The 22,166-nt window shown below is 33.9% G+C and overlaps 1 protein-coding gene across 3 annotated transcripts in view; it reads left to right on the forward strand.

Moving 5' to 3' along the window:
• Positions 1 to 8,072: 8,072 nt before the first annotated feature.
• Positions 8,073 to 22,166, forward strand: part of LOC123317365 (potassium voltage-gated channel protein Shaw-like) — a 193,511-nt gene continuing 179,417 nt past the window's right edge. For all 3 annotated transcript variants that reach the window (XM_044903853.1, XM_044903855.1, XM_044903854.1), the window contains exon 1: positions 8,073 to 8,391. The gene's annotated coding sequence lies outside the window, so the exon portion shown is untranslated. The remainder of the gene's footprint in view (positions 8,392 to 22,166) is intronic.

Below are 22,166 nucleotides of genomic sequence, written 5' to 3' on the forward strand. Positions count from 1 at the left end.
GTAGATATGTAACAAAATAAATAATAATCCATTAGAGGAATTTTTAAATGAAAACATGTCAAGTTCACCCCTTTTTGATGCTGTGAATCAATCATTCTGCGGTATTTGTTCTACAACCATTATTGAGTGATTCCAACAGTATTCCGATCAATTAAATTCGAACAAACAAGAAAATCAACATCCAAGGCATCAATATGAACCAGTGTTATGCCAGCCATTGTCAAATATTTCCTTCATTTCCTCTGTGAAACCGAATCGATATCCATTTATACGGAGATTGTGCATGCACAGAACTAGTTCATCCCCTCAGTAAACATTGTGATAGACGTGATAGGCCTTGTCGATGTAGTCAGCGTCAACACAGTTTCAACGCGAAGATGGGCTTTGACGTTTGCATAATCTCAAGCTACAATCGAATCTTCCGACAAAGAGAACACACGCAAGTCGCACATGGGATCAAAGACACGAGAATTCGGACAGAAGTGTACAGGGTGACGGATTAGAATCATCCTCACATTAATTTATTTTAAACTCTCGAGAAGTATACAATAAACACAGATACGCGGAAGTAACGTTGAGTTCTTCAAGTAACGCTACGTTGAGAAACCGGCAAAATGTCGTTAGAAAATACGTTTCATTCTAGGGTCACAGTAACGTTTCAATTCGATTCGAAGTAACGTTGCTAAAATACGAAATCTAAACGTTGATGATATTGAGTATGAAATATGAATTTATTTCCTTTTTCTTTCCACTCCTCCCGGCCTTGCGATCGTTCACATTAGCTAACATTTTGTCTCATCTAACTAGGTTCATCAAGAGATTCACAAATATCCATGACCGCGGCTGGATTCGAACCCAACATCTCTGGCGTCCTAACCGACATCGCAGCCAACCAGACCGCCGAGGCAGTCTATTTGTGTGATCGGTTTGCTCTTATAATGCCACATACAGGCCATTCATTCTTTTTTTCAATAAATCACTCTGCAAGACAATTAAACGTTTCATAATAGTGTTTATACTAATGGGTTCTTTTGGATAGTTTCCTCTTCATTCGATATGGTAATGTTCTTTATTTTCTATTGAATATACGTTGGTAAAGTACGCTAAAGACAAGTGACTACAGTAACAAGTTGTTGAATTGTATCGTATTCAAGGTTTATTCAATGTTTCTCACTGAATATATGTTGAGGGTGCACTGAAACTGAAACGTTACATGTTCAGTAACCAGCAGAATCATAAACGTTGATTATGCGTGAAATCAACGTATGGTCGAATTTAAGATCCGAAATACACAATACAAATTTCAACGAGTAACCTTTAATCAACCTCCCACCACCCAAATGAGTGTTTATTGTGATGCATAGTTCCATATAACGTGCGTTGAAAAAAATTCGTCGTCAAGTAGGCTATGGAATTTTGAAGGCTGATGTTCGGTGGCTGAACGTATGTCTTTCTTTGAATTACTTTTCATCTTCCCAAACTATAAACAATGATGACATTAACCTTTATATCGTAATTTTGTATGGAAAGGCACTATTTAGAAAAAGTTACCTGTAAATTTTACCCAACGTTCGAAAAGCATTCCTTTCATTGAGTAAGATGAAAAATTCTTCGTAAAAATTTTAACCGTCCACTATTTTCATACGTAAGAGACATGAATCTTGGATTGCTCGTGGTATTATGTTTTTTTTGTATTTTTTTATTGATTCAGTTATTCCTGAAAATCCATGACTGAATTAAAAGAACTGAATTATCCTTCAATTTTCTTCCCAATTTTGAAGTAGGATTCAATAGTAAAAGCCTTTCACACGTCCGTAAAAACCATCTTTATAATTTGCTGATAATTTTAATTCAACAACAATCCAAAATACTTAAATGACAGTTCACCTGGAAAAAAGTATAGCACGAGCTAAGAATACCGTTTAGACACGAAATATCGACGTTCAAAATTCCATAGCCTACTTGACGTCGAATATGACGCACGATATTATTATAGATCAATTTTGGCGATCTAAATATGACGCAACTTCGACACTGTTATCCGACAAGATGAGAAAAATTGGCGGCAAATACAACATTTTATTCAAGACTAGACAATCAGAGCTAACCTAACTAAACTTAAACCTGAATATCAAAAACGAAGAACAGCATAATACCCTGCAATTTCTGAAAAACCTTTTTTGAATGAACAAACAAGAATAAAATAGCACAAGAATCTAGCAAAACAGGGAGATACTAGCAAGTCCAGAATCGATCAACATGATTTGAATGAAGCAGAAATCAAGATCCGATTAATCCATAAATAACAATTTCTGAATTGAATCAAATCATGAAAACCTCCTTTTTAATCAGTACCTACTTTGAATCGGTTCTCTAAGACTCAGAGAGCTTTGGGAGAATTTTACACAGTTTTTCAATTTAATGAATGTTCAGCGGTAGGTAAAACTTTCATCGAATGAAAATACCAATTTATGATAGTTGATAGAACAACTAGGTATAAAATAACGACAAGTTGCAAATAGATCACAAGAAAAGGAAATAAGGAAGAAGGTATACCGTTGAAGTAAATTGAGTTTGAATGAATTTAGATTAGGTGAAGAAATTGGAAAAGGGGGAGAAATCAATTGGGTATATGAAGATGAGATGGGTAATTTGGAAAGTCGTTTTTGGGGAGAAAATAATTCAGAAAGGGGGTAATGGGATGTGGTTCGGGGGGATATTGAGCAACGTTTACAGAATTTGCTTGTGGAGTTTCTCATCAAATTTTCATGAATCATCGTAAGCTTTTATTGGCAATTTCCATATTTTTACAAATTTAGGTGAAGTATAGAAAGAAACGTATTCATTCTTATTCCCCCAATAGAATATTTCTTATATAATACCTACTCAAGTAACAACACCATAATATGTCGTACGCCATGCCATGGACCTAAGATTGAAATGTATATGATAATCTCAGCAGTTTTGTAATTCTTCGTTTTTTTTTCAGTCGACAGCATCTTGACTTTGGTAAATATTATGGTATATTTTACTTATAATATGTAAGTTACTTTAAAAAAATTTTAATGATCATCGTATTGTCTTTTTCTACGTTATTTTTGTGACTTTGGTTGAATTTCACCCAAGTCCAATTGCTACATATTTTCTAGACACTACGTAGCTTTCTAGCTGAGTCGATATTTCTGGAAATTGACAGCTAATTTTTCTCATATTTCCAGGCACCATGATTGTGCGTAACGAATCCGCTTTGATCTTGTGTTCATTATCCGTTTTCGTTTTGTGCTCTAGAACAGGATTAATAAAAATACAATTCGATTAATTTTGAACCAACCAGTGAATATTTTCCGATGAGGGGTTGAAGGTTTAATTTACTTTGGATAAGCTGCCACAATCTCGATCCCATTTGATAGATATTTTTCATAAAGGGTGGCTGAAAATGGACAGCCAACTTTCTGAGAACAGTGCGCTTTTTTCTCAATGAATACTTTGTATGCCATATTTTGTAATTTCTCATTGAACAAGACTATATGAAAGTTATCGAGAAGTCATATAAACCTGCTTTGAAATGATGAAAAAGGGGATTTCTGTTGACTCTTGGAGGGTGCAAATGCTCAAAAATTGATAGGAGTCACGTATGAATTTTTTTTTCATTCGTGGCTTTTGTTGAGTTTTTATTTTTGAAAAACTGGGGTATTATCCTAATACTCTTTCAAAATATCTCTTGCCCTCTGACATCGATTTACATGCAGTTGTTGCCATTAGAAACCATGTACTATTCGTCAAAATTTCCTTCTCGTCCAATTTCATTTCTATTAGATTTCTGGTTAAAAAAAATCAAAATTGCTGTTTCAGGTGCATTTTCTAGAGAGCTGTATCTCATAAAGAAATGAATAAATCCTTGGTTCCATATTTCAATTTAAATAAATTACATAAATTGCAAAAGAATGACGTCCAAAACATTTACTAATTACGAATAAGTATATTGAAATTTTGATTCAGAGAATATCTCTGAGAATATGGTTGTAGCTTCATCAGGACCCAAAAACTCAAAGCTGCAGTATGTATGTCCAGAACATAAAAGTTTTTGATGAAGCTAAAACCATGTAATGTGGATGATTTTCTAATAAAGTTAGAAAGACGATGCACTGGAAAAAAAAGATCCTTGGATCTCATGGGGTATCTATCATCGACTTTAATGTCAAATTTAAATTTGGATCTGTTTTTGAACAAAAATAAAAAATTTTTTTTTTATACTTTCGAAACATTCTAAAATAAAAATTAAAAAAAAGTAGGTTTACCATTTTCCCTGAGGACACCACAACATGAATCACGGTATCCCATTTTGAACATAATTCTCAATGTTTCTTTTTGAATTTTTTAATACTAGCTACTGATTCCCAATATATCCCGACATACTTCACCCAGACTCTCATACCAAAACACAAAGTACTCAATTTTTTTCTGAGCCATTCAATATGGTGTGACCGTTTTAAAAATTGATCAATATAAACTTTTGTGAACTGATCTAAGACAATTACTCTGTCATCTATGTCTGAATGATTTTTTTTTCTGTTCCTATCAGTAGACAACAAGACTGCTGCTTTAACTATCTCCTTAATAGATTTGTAAACATCATTGGCCTTTTCTGCAGTGGCAATGATATAGAACTAATACATGTGTGTCATCCATAAAACTTATGGTAGATGCTAAATCTTATTCAAGGATGTCGTAAAATAAAAAATATTGGACCCAGTACACATCCCTGCGGCACACCCTCTTAACACTTATCTTTCAATGTTTATGAATTGATTCAAGATTCCTTTGTTAGAACTCTACTTCTTCTCTGTTAGGAGACAATGCTATCCCTCTAATTCCCATTTCTTTGAGTTTCCTAAACATTATGATTTTGATAAGCATGCATAGGTTTCTTTTGAGATCTATGAAAGGGGCTAATGCCAGGTTGTCTTGTTCTATAAACTCCATTATCGTCTCAGTCAACTTGAAGGTTTGTGCAGATCTGAGCAAGGGTGGCTCCCAAAAAAAACTACATATTCATTTCCATCTTCACCCTTTCAATAATAATATCAGAATTTGACCTTATGTTTATTCACAGAAATTTTGTGTTGTCGGAAAGGGAATCGCCTCAAGCATTTTTGTTGCATCTTAAGTAAACAATCTGAATGCAGGGTGATAAAAGGGGCATATAGGTAATAATATTACTAACCATGAGCTTATCTCGAGTGGTTTTCAGGCCAAGGAAATCAAATTTTGATTGAATTTTCACCTTCAATCACAATTTTTCTTATTTTATTTGTTTTTTTACAGGCGCGTGTGACCTATTTCGATGTTATACTGCGTGGTGAAAGCTATTGTATTTCGTCTTTGAATCTCTTATCGGAATGGTTAAATTAGAGAGTTGTGTTGCCCTGACGAGATCAAGCAAGATTGAAACCATGGCAACATCTACTCTAGCTCAATGGGACGGAAGGTATTTCTTTCAATAAAAATGTATTCAGAACATAACATTTGCGGATTTCTTTATATCGACAGGTCTTATGAGTCTGAACGTCTTTTACTTATTATCTGGTCTGAATTCCTATGAATTCCGCCTTAATAATGTATAATTATCGAGGTTCATTTGATGTAGATATACAGGGTGTGGCGTAATGAATGGATAATATGGTGGCTGCGGGTAGAGGACCTTATGGCGGTTCAGGAAAATATATTTTATAATTGGTAAAAGTCCCTTGGTTTTCGAGATATTGGGGATTTTCGATAATTCAAGAAAATTATAACCTTCGCCACTCGTTTCGCAGTCCAGACTCCAAATGAAGGAATTTTTTCAAACTGTTTTTTGGATAGTATTCCTGGATAGATGCGCTATCGAATGTAAATTATTATTTTTCTACAAGTGTGTGCGTTCAACCTTTTTCCCGGACGCATTCCAAGTTGCAATGAGTCACTTTCCCAAAGGGTGCGGGAAAAACGCCTGCTATTTCTTTCCCGCACGCATTTGCGTGCGGGAATGAATTAGCAGGGGTTTTTCCCGCACGCAAATATTATAGAGTAAATTAAATTCTATCATGTTTCTATGCACAGAACGTCAACAATGAGAAACCCATAGTAACGACATGCAGAATTACATCTGTCATTATATATGAATTAATCAAATGAGATATGATATGTTTCGTGAAATGGATACATTTATATATTTCAAGCGCTTGTAGAAAAAATATTGTTCCTAACTCTTGCGGAAAGTGTTTTGCCCGCACGAAACTGGAAGTTGATCACTTTCCGCACTTGATAGGAAAATAACTATTTTGGAGCGCATGAATAGTTTTTCATAAAAAAAGATCTAACTCAAATTTTCCGTTTTGCTTATTTTTTTTCCTAAGTTCAACCCAGCGTGGTGTAAAAAATAATATGGTCACCTGAGTGCCAAAGCAAAAGGAAACATGCCTGTTTCACTGAGATTCTGAAATGGTATAACTCACTCTATTTTTCAGCATTAAATATAAAATAAATTTCTATTACAATGAGTCAAGGCAGAGTTTGATTTAAGCCGTTTTCTTTAATTATTAGGAGCTGAAATGAGACTTGCAAGCAGAATAAAGCAATTATTCATAAGAAGTTGTAAGGCATCTAGTAGAGCTCCTCATGTCCACTTTGAACACTTTTTGTAAAACTAGATTCAATTGAACGATATTTTAGAATTGCTTCTTTTCTCTCGTATTCTTCCATTATTAAGCTCTACAGTTATGAAGTTAATAGTTTTTAAGCGAATTTCAAGTAACGAAGTGAATTTTAGAACTTTTGTAATTAAGAAGAAATGCTTAAAATTAATTAGTATTACATTGAGTCACAAGACCTTTGTTACAAAAATGCTGAAATTTAATTCATAACTTGAAATTAATTTGAAAATATTGATTTCACAACGTTGGGGTTCAATAATCAAAGAAAACGAGACAAAATAACAGTTTTGAAATATCGTTTCATTGAAAAAATTTCTAAATGATGCTTAAATTGGTCACCATGGGTTCTGATACACGCTCTATAGTCTACACTTCCTAATGAATCATAGCTTTATCTACAATTTCAAAATGAGTAGGTATCGTTTCAATGAATTAAATTTCACAAAAGATGCTCTAAGAGGCCACTATGAGTTTCAGTACATGCTCTCTAACTTCTTATAGATGATTGCTTTATAATGCTTGCATTTCTCATTTTAGCTGCTAAAAATTTTAGAAACAGTGTTTGCATTAAACTAGGCCTCAACTGATTGCAATAAGAATTTATTTTGTATTAAATGCTGAAAATACAGAGAGTTATACCATTTCGGAATCTCGATGAAACGGGCATGTTTTTTCTTGCATTGGCACTCAGGTAATTATATTATTTTTTACACCACGCTAGGTTGAACTTATGAAAAAAAAAGAGCAAAACGGAAAAGTTGAGTTAGATCTTTTTTTCATAAAGAACTATTCATGCGCCTCAAAAATAATGAATTACATTCGACAGATCATCTATCCAGGAATACTATCCAAAAAACAGTTGGAGTCTTGTCTGCAAAAGGAGTGGCGAACAGTTCTCATCAGAGTGGGAGTAGTGTTGCTCTGACGAGATCAAACAAGAACCTTGGTCAGCATCTACTCATCCTTAGGGATGGGACGATGTGTCTCTCGGCACCCCCAGTAATGGTGATTGATACAGATCGGAACAAAAGCGAATTTTTTATATCGGTGTTTGGTGTGTTAGGTGTTATGTCTCTGAATATCATTTACTTATCAAACTGGAAATATCATTAAAAGTCTTTGTTATTCTTAATGGAAATTTCGTTCAAAATTCCGGATTGTATCATTGATGTCCCCCAAGCAATGCATCCCAAAAAGAGCCAAATCGACTCAAACCAATTAATTACCACAGTACAATATCCGAATAACTCACGGAGAACAATGAAGGCGTCCTTCCTCAACTTCACGCAACTCAAGTGAGATCCTGGAGAACGAAAAGGACAGAAACAGCGCAAACCCTACCGCCCCCCATTCAGTTCATTTCAAACCACCACCGGGCAAGGCGGCGTCGCACCTTCCGGTGAATTTTCTCCCACGAAGATATTCGACGGTTGAAGTTTCGAAAATACCCAATTTGGATTTCGTCCAAACCAATCAAGAAGACAAATTTCGGTTGAAACATTTCCTTTTTCCCACAGTTTGTGTAAATATCGAACTGCGATACTGCGAACGTGGACTTAACACAAGAAATAATCGATAAATATATTTTTTTCCATGTGAAACCGACAGGACGATATTGTGACGTGGTCTGGAACATGTTGAAGCTCGGAAAATGAAATACCAGAGACGTGCAGAGAGGCACAACACAAAGAAGCGAAAGGTAGGCGAATCCCTGAAGAATAAAGATTCCCCGGTTTACAACCCCTGCTTACATGCTCAATTTTTCATCTACTCTTCGTTTAACCTGCGTGAGTTGGTTTGAACTCACCTGTTATTGCTCCGTTGTTAAGGTTTTCACGTTGGTCGAATTGATATTGATTTTCGGCTAGTCATAACCGTTTTTCGTTCTTCTTTCTTTGAATACTTGAGTTTTATCCTTCTTTCTCATGTAAAATACCCGAAAAGGAGGAAAATTTGGTTACACCCACTTCAGTTGGAACAGTAGAGCCCCACTGTTGAGCTCGGCATACATCCTCTTATTTTTTGAAGTTGTTCTAGTTGTTTGTGGCGCATATATCCAATTTGCAACTTACACCTGTACTTCAAAATTGGTATATCTTAATCATTGAGGCCAAAAGAAAATTGACACAGTTTCCGAGGCGCTTCCCACACTTTCAAATACAAATCATTATCGAAAATGGTCAAACTGTATTAGCTTGGTCCTCGAGAAAATAAACAGATCAAAAATTAAAGATGACAATTGAGTTCCAATTTAAAAGTGTCGTAACTAAGATTATATCAAGTGGGTGAAATCAGCTAATAATTAATGTGTTGAAATTGAATTGAACAACAAGACACAGAAGATATAATTCGCAAATACCTCTGGCCTAATGAAAATTTTTAATTTCAATTGCTCATGGCTCCGCCATCCATACCATCATGAATCACCATAGTTTATTTTAATAATCAAGGGATATTTTCCATGAAACAGCTTTGGGCAATTTGGAGAAAATGGAATAAGTTATCTCAGTGTTCGTTTCTTTATTGAAGAGTGAGTCACCGGTCTTTTCAGGTTCCTAAGAAATTCTGCTGATCCCTTAAATACAAGTTTTATTAAAGAGAATAAAGGAAAGCACTGGCATTATTTGCGAGCAAAAGCAATTTATTCTGGATATAAAGCTCACTTTGGTAATAGGAATTCGGAATTCACAAAATGGAACATTCCAGAGATTTAACAACATATCCAACGTTGATAAGAAAAAGTCATTTTTTCGATGTACCTCCTCCACTCCAGGAATATTTCTCTAAATAATAACGTTAACTTGACAATTTAGAGGCAGTAGGTAATTCAGCGACGCATAAGAGCAAGTTGATCCATACAGGGTAAAAAAATATAATATCGAGTCCTTATTGGAAAAGTTCATTTTCATGAAAAATTTTCAGTGAAGTATGAATGAGGTTAGGTTAGGTTATGGATGTGTAAGTATATCTCTAAACCAATACAATGAGATGTCCAGTTTAAATTGTTCACTCAATCATTAAATTTTTCCTCCTTGCAAGTGAAGTTGGATACGAAACTCGTTTCTCTTCTTGTTAAAATTCTGTCTAGGATATAACAATCCTCAGCCTTTTATTGACCAAGGAGACTAAAGAGGATTACTATTTTGTTTGCGTGCAGGAAGCTTGGAATGCCGTTTCTTTATATTGGAAACCAGGAAATCTCGTGGGTTTTCTGACAAACAGGAAATGTTACAATTGTTGTGACATCTCCCACTTCATTCGAACTAGATACTTAAAGCATTTTAGAGTTCTTCCTGTTGAACTATCAAGTAATGCGCTATGGTTACAAAATGGTGTTGGTACTAAATTTCGAAAAGGTTATAAATGAAGCAATTTTGAGCTGACAAAATGGAACCTAATGATATATTTTGATCAGAAATAACTCACAGAATTCCAATCCTGATTCAACATTGTCATTTCACGTTATTTAAGTATTAATGAAATTGAATGAAATATCTGGGGAAGAATATCGAGGAAATCACATTAATATTATGATGAATAAATTAAACCGGGAATATTTTCGACATAGGTATAATATTAATAGAACGACATCACTACAAAATCACATTTTATGGGCTAGGTATCTATTTTCTCTAGAATTGAAACAGAAACATCACGTTCCACTAAAATTTATTGTAATTATCATTTATATGGCTCAGCAATCCCATCAGTTGTATATTTCTCTTGTTATAACTTCATGCTAATATTGAATTGATGTGGTTTATACTGAATGAAAATCGATAATTAAACTAAAAACTGTATTGTCCTCATGCTTCCCCTTACACTTATCATCATCAGTTTAACTGAAAAGAATCGTTAGGAGGTCGATCTGCTACACTAACATGTTGAATAGTATACATTCTCTTAATCTGACAATTTGAGCGTGAGGAAAATGTGTGGGAGGGCGCCAAACTTGCAAAAAAAACGTCATGTGTACATTCACGCGGTGATTTTTTTTCGTATTTTGAAGCTTATGATTCAAAAATAACGAAAAAAATATATTATAATCTGACAGTCTCAGCAAGCCAAAAATATAAAAATAGGCCATAAATGTCACAAAAATCAGTTTCTTTGAATAATCTCTTCTCCTAGGCTTCAAATCGATTCCGCATTCATTATAAAAGTTGTGTAGCATAACATTTTCTTAAAAGTATGTCCGAAGCAATTTTTTGTACATTCGAATATTTTTGAGATACATAGCAATGAATGTACAGGGTGGGCAAATTTCGAAGTTTTAGCACTACAGCTTTTAAACCAGAGGAGATACACAAAATCTGATACCCCATTCTCGTTCTCTTTTTCTGAGAAACTAACAATAGTAGTAGTCATTTTTGGCCACTTTCTTTTGTTTTCGAGTTATAAGCAAAAATTGGAAAAGTGGCGATATCGAAATTAATTTATATCTCCGCTAATACTGATGATAGAGCTCTGAAATTGAAACATTATACAGGCACTTTTTTACGTAGAATCCAGTGGCGTGCTTGCCTTTTTAGCAGGATTTTTGATTACGAAGCAATGACCCAAAGTTATGTTTTTTTTAAATGGGAACACTACTTTTCTGTGCAATTTCTTGAAAGCTTAATTTTAACTGATTTCAAAAATATAAAACATCATGTGGTTTGTATCAATATAAATAATAGAAAATGGTCAAAAACCTTTTTTCTCAATATTTCTATGGTTTCAACTTTTGATGAGCATAGAAAAATATAGCATCGTATGATTACCACTGTTTCCTTCTATAAGTCCTTGCATTATTATGAAAATTTATGAAAAATTATGAAATATATCTTGATTCAAATTTTGTGAAAATTGGTAAAAAGCATAGAAAGAATGAAATTGCCGGAAGGAGACTGCTTTTGTTATGGGAAACTCTATTTTTCTGTGCTCGTCAAAAGTTGAAACCATAGAAATATTGGGAAAAAGTGGATTTGACCATTTTCTATTATTTATATTGATACAAACCATATAATGTTATATATTTTTTAAATCAGTAAAAATTAAGCATTCAAAAAATTGCACAGAAAAGTAGTGTTCCCATTTAAAAAAACATAATTTTGGGTCATAGCTTCGTAATTAAAAATCCTGCTAAAAAGGCGAGCACGCCACTGGATTCTACGTAAAAAAGTGCCTGTATAATGTTTCAATTTCACAGCTCTATCATCAATATTAGCAGAGATATAAATTTATTTCGATATCGCCATTTTTCCAATTTTTGCTTATAACTCGAAAACAAAAGAAAGTGGCCAAAAATCACTACGACAATTGTAAGTTTCTCGGAAAAAGAGAACGAGGTATCAGATTTTGTCTATCTCCTCTGGTTTAAAAGCTGTAGTGCTAAAACATCGAAATTTGCCCACCCTGTACATCAGACTGGGCTTCTACATTGACGTTTTTCTTTCGCATGTGTGGCTAAGCTCCTCGCCCTTATCGAAAACGGTTAGGAGAACGTAAAATTGCTTCAGATAAAAGTTGTATTGAATTTTATTATCTACAACTTTCACAATGAATACAAAAAGGATTAGAGGTACAGGAAGAGAGATATTTCACAAAAATGCATTATCACCTTTAAACTGTCAGATTAATAAAACCCCGCTGAGAATAACCATCTATATGAAAATCTGACACGCTCGAGAGTGTACAAGTAACTTTTTTTTTGCATTTTTAATGGACCACTGTGACCTTGCGTCAAGTCCGATTTGTCAGTCTCTTGAAAAGTAGCTTCCTTTGGGTCTAGTAACCTTATCTTCTAAAAAACGCTTTCTTTATCATTTTCAATTCTTCAATACGGCCAGCCCCACCATGCAAACTGTAGGATTAATATGAATTTATCTTCAGAGACACGCAGAGCATATACAGTATCTTAATCTGACACGGTTGAGTATGTACCTACACCTGACGATTTTTTTTTACATCTCTGAGAACCTGCAACACTTTTCTTTCTTTCTACCATCTAATCTTCAAAATCCACTAGGTCTCCCCAAATGCCTTTTTCTCCCTAGAGATTCTATATATGCTTAAACGTCGTTTTATAGCTCAAACTTCGCTTAATCAAACAATGCATACGACCATTAGTATCGAAATATTTAATGAAAGTTATATTACCCAATCTGGAAAATTAGACTCCTTGTTTCAAGACCTCTTTAAACTATATTAAGCTTCAAATCCCCAAAAAAAAAAATTTTTATCGGGAATTTTCATGATCTTTAGTTTTTTTTTCTTCCCTCCTTCTGTTATGGTTGGACCCATAAGATGATCATTTCTCCTACAATCCTTTGGCCTTCACTGAATACATAATGGCCTGCGTTAACTTGCCTTAGCTGAAATGCTTGAGATATATCATGTAGTAAGGTCGTAAGAAATTCCATTTTGTGCAGTGTCTGATGAAATAATCCAATATTTTATGTAGTGGAGTTGATGAGTGTTATCCTTAATCAGAAGGAAATTGAAATTTTCTTCAATTTAAACGGTAAAGCGTTGGAATAGGTTGATACAGAGTAGCTTCGAACATCACTTTCGGAATTATAACGAAGCCCGTAGATTTTCATCGAATTTCGTCAAATTTCAGTTGAGTTCAAGCAAGCCTGGACACACTAATTATAATCCAACAAAAGCGAACAGATCTATCCAGATCAGCGTTTTCAAGATTTTGGTGCGGAAGGAAATTAGAATCGTTGTGTACCAGAGTGATGGAATTGTTGGTTCAGCAAACTTTGGAAGAGGATTGTGATAATAAAGCTGTTTCTTTGCCTTGTATTTGTAGACCTTATTTCGCATGTCCATATTAATTGTTACTGAATATTCGTTGATTTTCTGTTCTTATTTAAGTAGTAGAAATTTTGAGTCGTAAGTTGAAGTATGAAAAGAAAAAAGTGTTATAAATAACATTGAATAACTGGTTGCATATAAGTGGATACAAAATTATTCCCTGTGGGCAGTTTAGTTCAACTGCCCATATCCGCCTTCAGTATAGGTTCATTTTGTGAGAACAGGTGTTAATGTAAATCATTAAACTATTTGCGAGAAGAAGATGTAGATTATACATAAGCTAACTTGAAACTATACGGAAATAATTTAAAAAAAAAAAAAATTGTTGGGCATTAGAGGGTTATTAATGAAGTATATTTAAAATCAGACATAATGAGACGATTTATGGAGAAATGGCTAACGATACGAGGGCATTAGAAAAATTACCCTCTTGCATGGTTGGTTTATTACGAATATCGAGGGCCATGCTATTTCCACATATTAACATAACAAGGAAATTAAATGAAAATGAATGTGAAATGAAAGTGGGGCAAAGAGAAAATTATCGTTTATTTCTCAGAGAAATTAGTAATTATAGAATGCTTCAAAGCACACACCCACAAATATTTTCTCTATTCGTATTTCAGACTAGGAATAATTCTTAAAATATACAGGGTGTTTCACGGGTGAACAGACAAATGAAAACCGTGGATAGAGGGCATTGAGCTGAGTTCAGAAACTCCTCATATGTGTCTCTTAGGTACTCCGTTTCTCATATAAGTACAGAGGGTTTTCTGAAATTTCTCAAATTCTCGTTCGGCTACAATTCCTGAAATTCTAGATCGATTCGACTGGAAATTAAAATTTAAGTTTAAATTGTTAATTTTAATGAAGCAGAACTTTGAAATTCGACATCAAATCAGGACCGGACTAAGGAAGGCTTAACTCAACTTCAGACTCATGAAAAACACCCTGTATGTAGTTTTCCATCATAATTTGAACAATTTCGTTATCTGCATTAATGATTTTCTCGAAATAAATGAATCATTCGGTTGTTCCAATTGTGGAAGTTTTATAAATATTTGTTTTGTGGTCAGCTGCCTCTTAGCACTTCATGAAAATGGATTTATAAATTTTAATTGCAATTTTTTCTTCATCAAATATTCTGTTGAATGTGTCAAAAAATTATACCATATTCGGTCATTCAAAATTGTCATTCACAATAATAAAATGTTGTGTAATTGATAGTACACAAATATGGAAAAAACCTACGTTATCTGAGGAAAACTAGTTCTGTCTGATAGGTGTTCAAAATGATTTCCTCAACATTCTATACACTTTTTGGCCCTCTTTATGAGGCTCATAACTGCTCATTTCATTACATTGCTTTTCTTACGAATGTCGTCGCAAGCAGCATTTATTCGATCTAATAATTGTTCCATTGTCAGGATATCTGTTTCATAGAACCCCAAGGAAAGAAATGGAGGGGTGTCAAATCAGGGGATCAGGCAGGCCACAATGTTGGGGTTCTCCCTAATCCACCTGTCTGCATATTCTCTATTAGAAAACTTGTGAGGCATTCTGAAAATTTTCAACTAGTTGATAAAGGGAACTGAAATACTGATAAATACTTTTTCTGCGCATGAATATGATCAATGTTTCAATAACAAAGAGTAATAAGACATTAATCATCATTGATCCAATAATGGCAATAATAGAATCAATGAAAAATAAAACATTTATTATAATTGAAAATTAAATTATCATCCCCATTAAAAGGGCCAATGAGGTGAAAATGAATCCGGAAAAGTATTTGAGGTTCAAGTTGTCTCTAAACATTCTGAAGATATTTAATTATAATCATTTTTATCATGATAGCGTAGTTCTGTATTTCTACCTCTGGTCATCATCAATAATGAAGCTTATTATCATTGTAAATGACATGTTTTTCATGAGTTTGAATTCGAATACAGACTCAATGAGTCGGGTTTTCAGTTCTATTAAATTTCAATGTTTGGTTTCATTGAAACTAACAATTTCAATCTGATAATAAGTTTTCAGTTGAATCGATCAAAAATATCAGGAGTTATAGCCGAACGAAAATCAGAGAAATTTTAGAAAACTACTGTATATCGTAAACGGAGTACCTAAGACACACATATGAGATGTTTTTGAACTCTTGAACTCAACTCAATGCTTTCTATTCAGGGTTTTCGTTCGTCCGTTTACACCCTGTATAGGTTTTGTATATGTGGCAGATATCGTTCCAAAAATTAATTAAGAACACAGATTTCCGTCTTTAAGAAGAGTTTATTTACATCTATTCACGCAGCAACGTTTCGAGAAAAATATTTCAATCCATTATTCATAAGCCTGAAGAAGAGAAGAATTTTTCTCGAAACGTTGCTGCGTCAATAGATGTAAATGAACTGTTTCTAAAGACTGAAAACAATGTTTATAGTTTTTATTTGTATATGTGGACGAAAAAATCTACTGAATATCGCAGGTTCTGAATGGTAAATCTTCATAGAGAGTCGTTTTTAATCAGAGATCAAGACAGACAGACATCACTGATGTAATTATAAGTTGAAAGCGTAGTCTTGTAATTCATTAGCAGCTTAAAAGGTATCATGGAAATTGTATTAACCGAAATTGGACATGTTATCGGAAATATGAGTTAGGGTGGAAGTTTTTCTAGATTCCTGATAGCCTTATGCGATATCATGAGAAAGAAACTTTGTAGATAAATGAAAAGAATAAAAATCATTAACAACACACACAACAAAATACCGAATTAAATTTCATGAACAACAATGAATATCTCTATCTGATACTTATTGTATTTCTTGAATTTTAATTTCATCATTTATCTGGTCATTAATTCAGGTGTATATAAACTTATTGATTGTCTTTGTATTTCATTCCACCGATAATAATTATAATTTTTGTGAATTGAAAAGAGTAAAAGAAGAATTGAACTCAAAACTTACTGTACATGCTATCGCTAACATGTGAAATGAATATTTGACAAAGAAATGCAGAATTGCAAAATGGTGACTGCGCTGCTTCATAGGTCGACCCTGTTTTTGCAATTTTGCAATGAACTATTCGATAGTTTCTAGTATGATAAGGTTGCCACCTATATTGAAAATATTTCATTTGTGACGCAAGTTAATTTTTTCGAACGTTTTTAGTTAATATGATCATTTCATAATCTAGCTTCAACAAGAAATTCATAATTAACCTCAGTTATTCCTGTTGAAGGCAGCTTGAATTTCTTCAACATTGACATTATGTTATAATTGAATCCATATCTAGACCCCATTCTGATGCTCCAAATGCACCAAATTAAGAAAAAACCTTATATCTGTGTAATTTCTTAGTATCGATTCATATCTCGATTCATATTAATATATTCTGAGCGTATAATATTTCTTTTATCCATCTTAATTAAGAGATATAATTCAAATGTGGTCAATCAAACAAACAAAAAGAAATGGAATTTATCAAAAAGCCTTGTTCACTCCTCAATGATGCTTAATGCAGGTGAAGTGCATATTAGGCGCTCAATTATATGTCAATTTCGTACAAAATATCAGGTGTCCGCAATATTAAGCAGGTTCTCCCCTGAAACCTCATCGTATAGAATCAGGCATCTCAAATTTCTCGAGGATAAACACACAATTTCATAGCAGAATGATCTGCATGAAGGTCTTTCAATATAGATAAACGGGTAGATAATTCATGGAAACTGTAGGTTGATTCATCGTCCAGTTAGGTACCTCCGTTACCTGACCCTTTGAAAAGGTTTTCATGTCCCTATTACTGACCCCACATTAGCACACTCTAAAGGTACGAAATACTAATCAAAGGTAATAAACCCTTTGACTTGGATGGTTTCATGGTGAAGTTTTCAAAGGTAACATGGGCAATTTCTCAGCTTGCTATTATATTATGATTCTCTCAATCATTTGAGTAGTCTGTTGATGACTCTTAGTGGAATGAAAGAATAATTTCATTGGCTTGACGAAGTAATGTTGGTAGGAATATGAATTTGGTGGGAAATGACAGTTCGTTAAATTATTGAAAAAGATTCTTCCTGAAAGAAAACTGACCTGACTCTGTATGAGTTAGCCGTAAACAATCAACAGATATTGTCTGTCCCAGGCTACAGAATTCAATACTGTTTCTCGAATTTTCAAAACATTATCCTCACATTTTTTTAAAAGTGACAGTTATTTGAGTAACACCACTGGATTTTTCTGTCATTGGTTTATTATAGAGAAAATATTTTCAGAGTGTTTCAATAATTTTTTAGTTATTAATAAAGTCCTGTTATGTTATATAGTTCAAATTCGCCCGGATTTCAACATAGAACCTTGTTCAACCCGTCAAAAATATACAGAATTGTCAAATTTCACCAGGATACGAATTGTAGCCAATGGCGAGACTTTTCGAGAAATTTTTTCATGTGAAAATTCAGAGAAGAGATAATTGCACCTCGAAAAGTTAATAAGATGAATGAATATTTGTTCTTCAATGAAAAAATATTTTTTGCTGTTTTACGAAGAAAAAAAAATTCTGATTTTCCGAGATGACGAACTGATTGGATTGAATTATAATAAAAACCCCATATAGAGGAAGTCCTGGAGACTTGCGCAGGTAGGAGACTTGAACCACCTCAAATATTTCGATTCAAATTTTGAGCTACCGGTATCGTAAATAGGTTACACTGTCTGAAAAGTTTCACAGGTGCTAAGTTTTATTAAGTTTTATTGCTTTCATTGATTAATATTGTTTTAAGAATGATGAACCTCTTCAATAATAGTTGTAAAAGTTTAAGACAATATCTATATTGAATAGACTAAAAGGGAGTGGGGGATACTTCACCTATGCTATGGTCGGGAGACATAATCCGTGGTCCAAGTTTCCGTACTGAGCTTAGATAATGGTTTGCTTCAAAAAAAAGAGAATTGAATAATTGAAGTAAATAAAAAAATATAGAAACTTCAAAAAAGTAAGAAACAATATCTAGGAAATAAGGCAGTGACTCTGAAATAGAAAATATGTTTTTCATACGCTGATAGAACCTTGACAGAGACAATCGTTGGTCATTGGAAATTGTTTTTTTTTTCAATGTTTTTCTGATGAACAAACTTACGGTCAAGTCTCTCTCGCCCCCTGTTCAACTCTTCCTTGGGTTAGGGAGACATGAGCCAATTTTCGATTCCTAAAAAAAGAATTGCTGCACTCAAAATGTTCATCTCACCATCACTCAACTATTATCTATTATTACCTTTTGGGTATGATATCTGCACCCAAAAAAATGAGTTGCTTGCATTTACAGATACAACTTCAGTGGCTTCGGAGTGAAAAGAGGTTCTACTCTCCCGGTCTCCCATTAATTAGTGGTTTCTGACGTAAGATATTCATTTTCTCTTTTTGAACTTACTCTTAACGATTTTATTTAGTCTACAAAGATTACCGATGGAGTCGTAAAAAAGATCGAGAACTTGTCGATAAAAAAGTCAGATATTGAAATGCATTATTTACACCCTAAGGGGAGCGCCCATATGAATGTTCATACAATAAAAGCCCATAAACATATAAAATAAATGGATATACCATGAAAGTAGACATATTTTCTATTGAACATAATCTTCAATTTGGATTCTACATCGGATCGATGACTTCGCATAAAATGTTTGAGTAGTTGTGAACATTCTGGTGCAATTCCATTTTAACGAATGAGATGAGATAAATGGGAGAATCTTCAATAGCTGTAATGGATGCTGGATGTTATTTGATAGCATCCAGTGATAGATTCCTTCTCAACTCGAGAATGCATATTTTATGAGTTACTGAACCGGGATATTATCGAATTGAATTACGTTTTATGAAACCCCATTAGATGTGGATTTGGAGGATTGACTTGAATGAAAATTTGAGATAACAATAAATTTTCCAAACCAAGCACTTCATGAGAGTCGTGAGTTAGTGATGCCCTCTCGTGTTAGTCTTTCGGGTCTTAAATGAAAAAGGATCAATAAACCTAACCTAATGTGGAGTTAAAATGTGTTCAGAGGCAGACAGAAAAATATTTGATTTTAGAATGATATTTTCCCAGATATCGGATCATAAAGAGCACATACCTTCTAGTTATTTTTAACTCTATCAAATACACGATAAACATTTGAGTCAGATCACTTTAAATTCATTTCGAGCATAAATAATAGATAGGCGATTGGGGAACTATACTTCATTCCCAATAAACACAGATACGTGGAAGTACCTAACGTTGAGTTCTTCAAGTATTGCTACGTTGAGAAACCGGCAAAATGTCGTTAGGAAATACGTTTCGTTCTATAATAGTTGTACAGTAACGTAGCGGACAATCTTTTTGGAATGGAAATTCTACAAGAATATAACGTTGCCATTCGATTGAAATAACGTTGCAACAATACGAAATTCAAATGTTGATTCTAAAATAATTTTTTTTTCTGCCAGCATCCACTTGTCTTGTAATTGTTCCCATTAGGCAACATTATATCTTTTCCCACACTAGGTTCATCGAGACAACCGCAAACATCCATCACCGCCGGGATTCGAACCTGCTACCTCTGGCGTCCTACCCTATATCGCTGCAATCGAGACCACTTGATCATAAACGTTGATTATATGTGAAATCAACCTATGGTGGAATTTAGGTTTCGAAATAACGTTACAAAATTCAACGAGTAACCTTGAATTAACGCCCCCCCACCACATATAAACGTATAATACACGTGTGTGTGTTTATTGGGTTCAAATTTATTTTAGCAGTCGGTTGGCCATGAAATAATTTTCTCAAGTTTTTGTAACTAGAACGAAGTTAGGTTGGCACACATAAAATGTCGTTAATGTCATAACGCCGTTGCCACAACTAATATCAATTTTTATTACGAAATTGCCGAAAGTGATTGAAAAAAGAGACAGGGTTTCAGGAAGTGCTATTTAGAATTCAGGTCCGCTCATTCAAATAGTCATACCCTGATATTCTAAAATCCACAATACGTCAGACGGTAGCGAACATATTCAATGTAAGAGAATTTATATAATGTTTCATCTGAATCTAAACGACATACATTTCAGCTGGATATTTCCACAATCAGAAAGATTGTGAATGAAGAGGATGACAAAGAATTTTCTTCTATTGGGAGACCCAAAAAAGTGGTGGCATTTGAGAATTTTATGTTTGAGTGAATTAATGCTAAAAGCTTACTTTCGATTTTCGATAAATGTCATCGGAGAATAAGTTCCCTATAATGGATTTTTCTATTTTTCATTTGACTTGTCCTATACAATGTAAATGTCTTAAGGTACTAATAAATAATACCTATAATTATTATTATTACATCAATGTATTAAGATGAATAGCCACAAATACGCGCAAGTTGCCCTGTTACTTGTTTATTCATGTGAAATTTTTGTTCAAAGGTGAAGTTCATCTTAACTTGAAACTTCCTTCAATTTCTTTTACTTCCATTGATGTAAAATGATTTTTGTTGAAGAATTTAACATTCTTGTAATTTGTAATTATCTGTTAATTCCTTCGGAAGATACCCATTCGCAACCACTGCATCATATGCATTTCATCTTCGAGTTATTATTTTTGAAATCTACAAATGATGTAAGCCAAAGAAGATAACGAACATTAACTCTCCTCAAGCTAGTGCATATTATGATATACTGATCTCTTGTATTTTCCATGCAAATAACTGGATTTGTTATGCCTTCAATCAGTTTGTATAAACTTCAATTATGTTCGTCACATATTTTCCGAAGAGATTCGACATTGTGATAAAATACGTAATAACAGAAACTTTTACGTAGAACGGGCAACGTAGCGTTGATTTAAAACCCAAAAATGTTTTGGCAAGCTTCATAACCCCACATTTTCGTACTATACAGAGTGAAATGTGTCAAATTTCCATGGCCAACCGACTGCTAAAATAAAAGTGAATAAAGTATATATATATTTTTCTAGAAATTGGCGTTAGCATTGAGGAATAATTTATATTTCGTGGAGTGTTTCGTTATGGGTCGTGACAGAATAATGAAAACTGAGCATTTTATGTCAATACGATAAACTGCCCTAGTGGTAGTATATAAAAGTTTTTTATTATGAGCTCACTTGGCATACATATCGTTTCGGTGGTTTTCCTGAATGTGTGAAAGCATAAAACTCCTCCTATTTCTTCATCATCTATAAATTTTTTACTGCCAACGAGTGCTATATGGTTAAGAAATTCACCTGCAGTTCCCTTGAACTGCTTAGTTCAAGTTGCTGTTTCCCAGTTATTACTTAATAAAAATCTCATTCTCACGCCCATACAATTCCTCATTTCGCTTAGGAATATTCAACTTACGTCCCTTCAATTTCATGGCACTTCTGTGTGTATTGGCGGAATGGACTACATACGATGTGCATGTGTGGAGCACAGATAGGCGGGCAATTTCCTGATTGATTTATTTGCGCTGAATAGCTTTATTTCATCCATGAATTCGACGCAATATGATGTTCAGATGGCACGGAAAACCTTGAATTCGGCCGATACAAATTTCGTCGAAGTTTCCTTGACCAAACCATGATTAGGTTCATACAAAATTTAGCGTCATCTTGGCACGAAATTCGTTGCACTGGGACAGAGG

Source organism: Coccinella septempunctata, chromosome 7 (genome assembly GCF_907165205.1).
Source record: "Coccinella septempunctata chromosome 7, icCocSept1.1, whole genome shotgun sequence".
In the NCBI taxonomy this organism is placed as follows: domain Eukaryota; kingdom Metazoa; phylum Arthropoda; class Insecta; order Coleoptera; family Coccinellidae; genus Coccinella; species Coccinella septempunctata.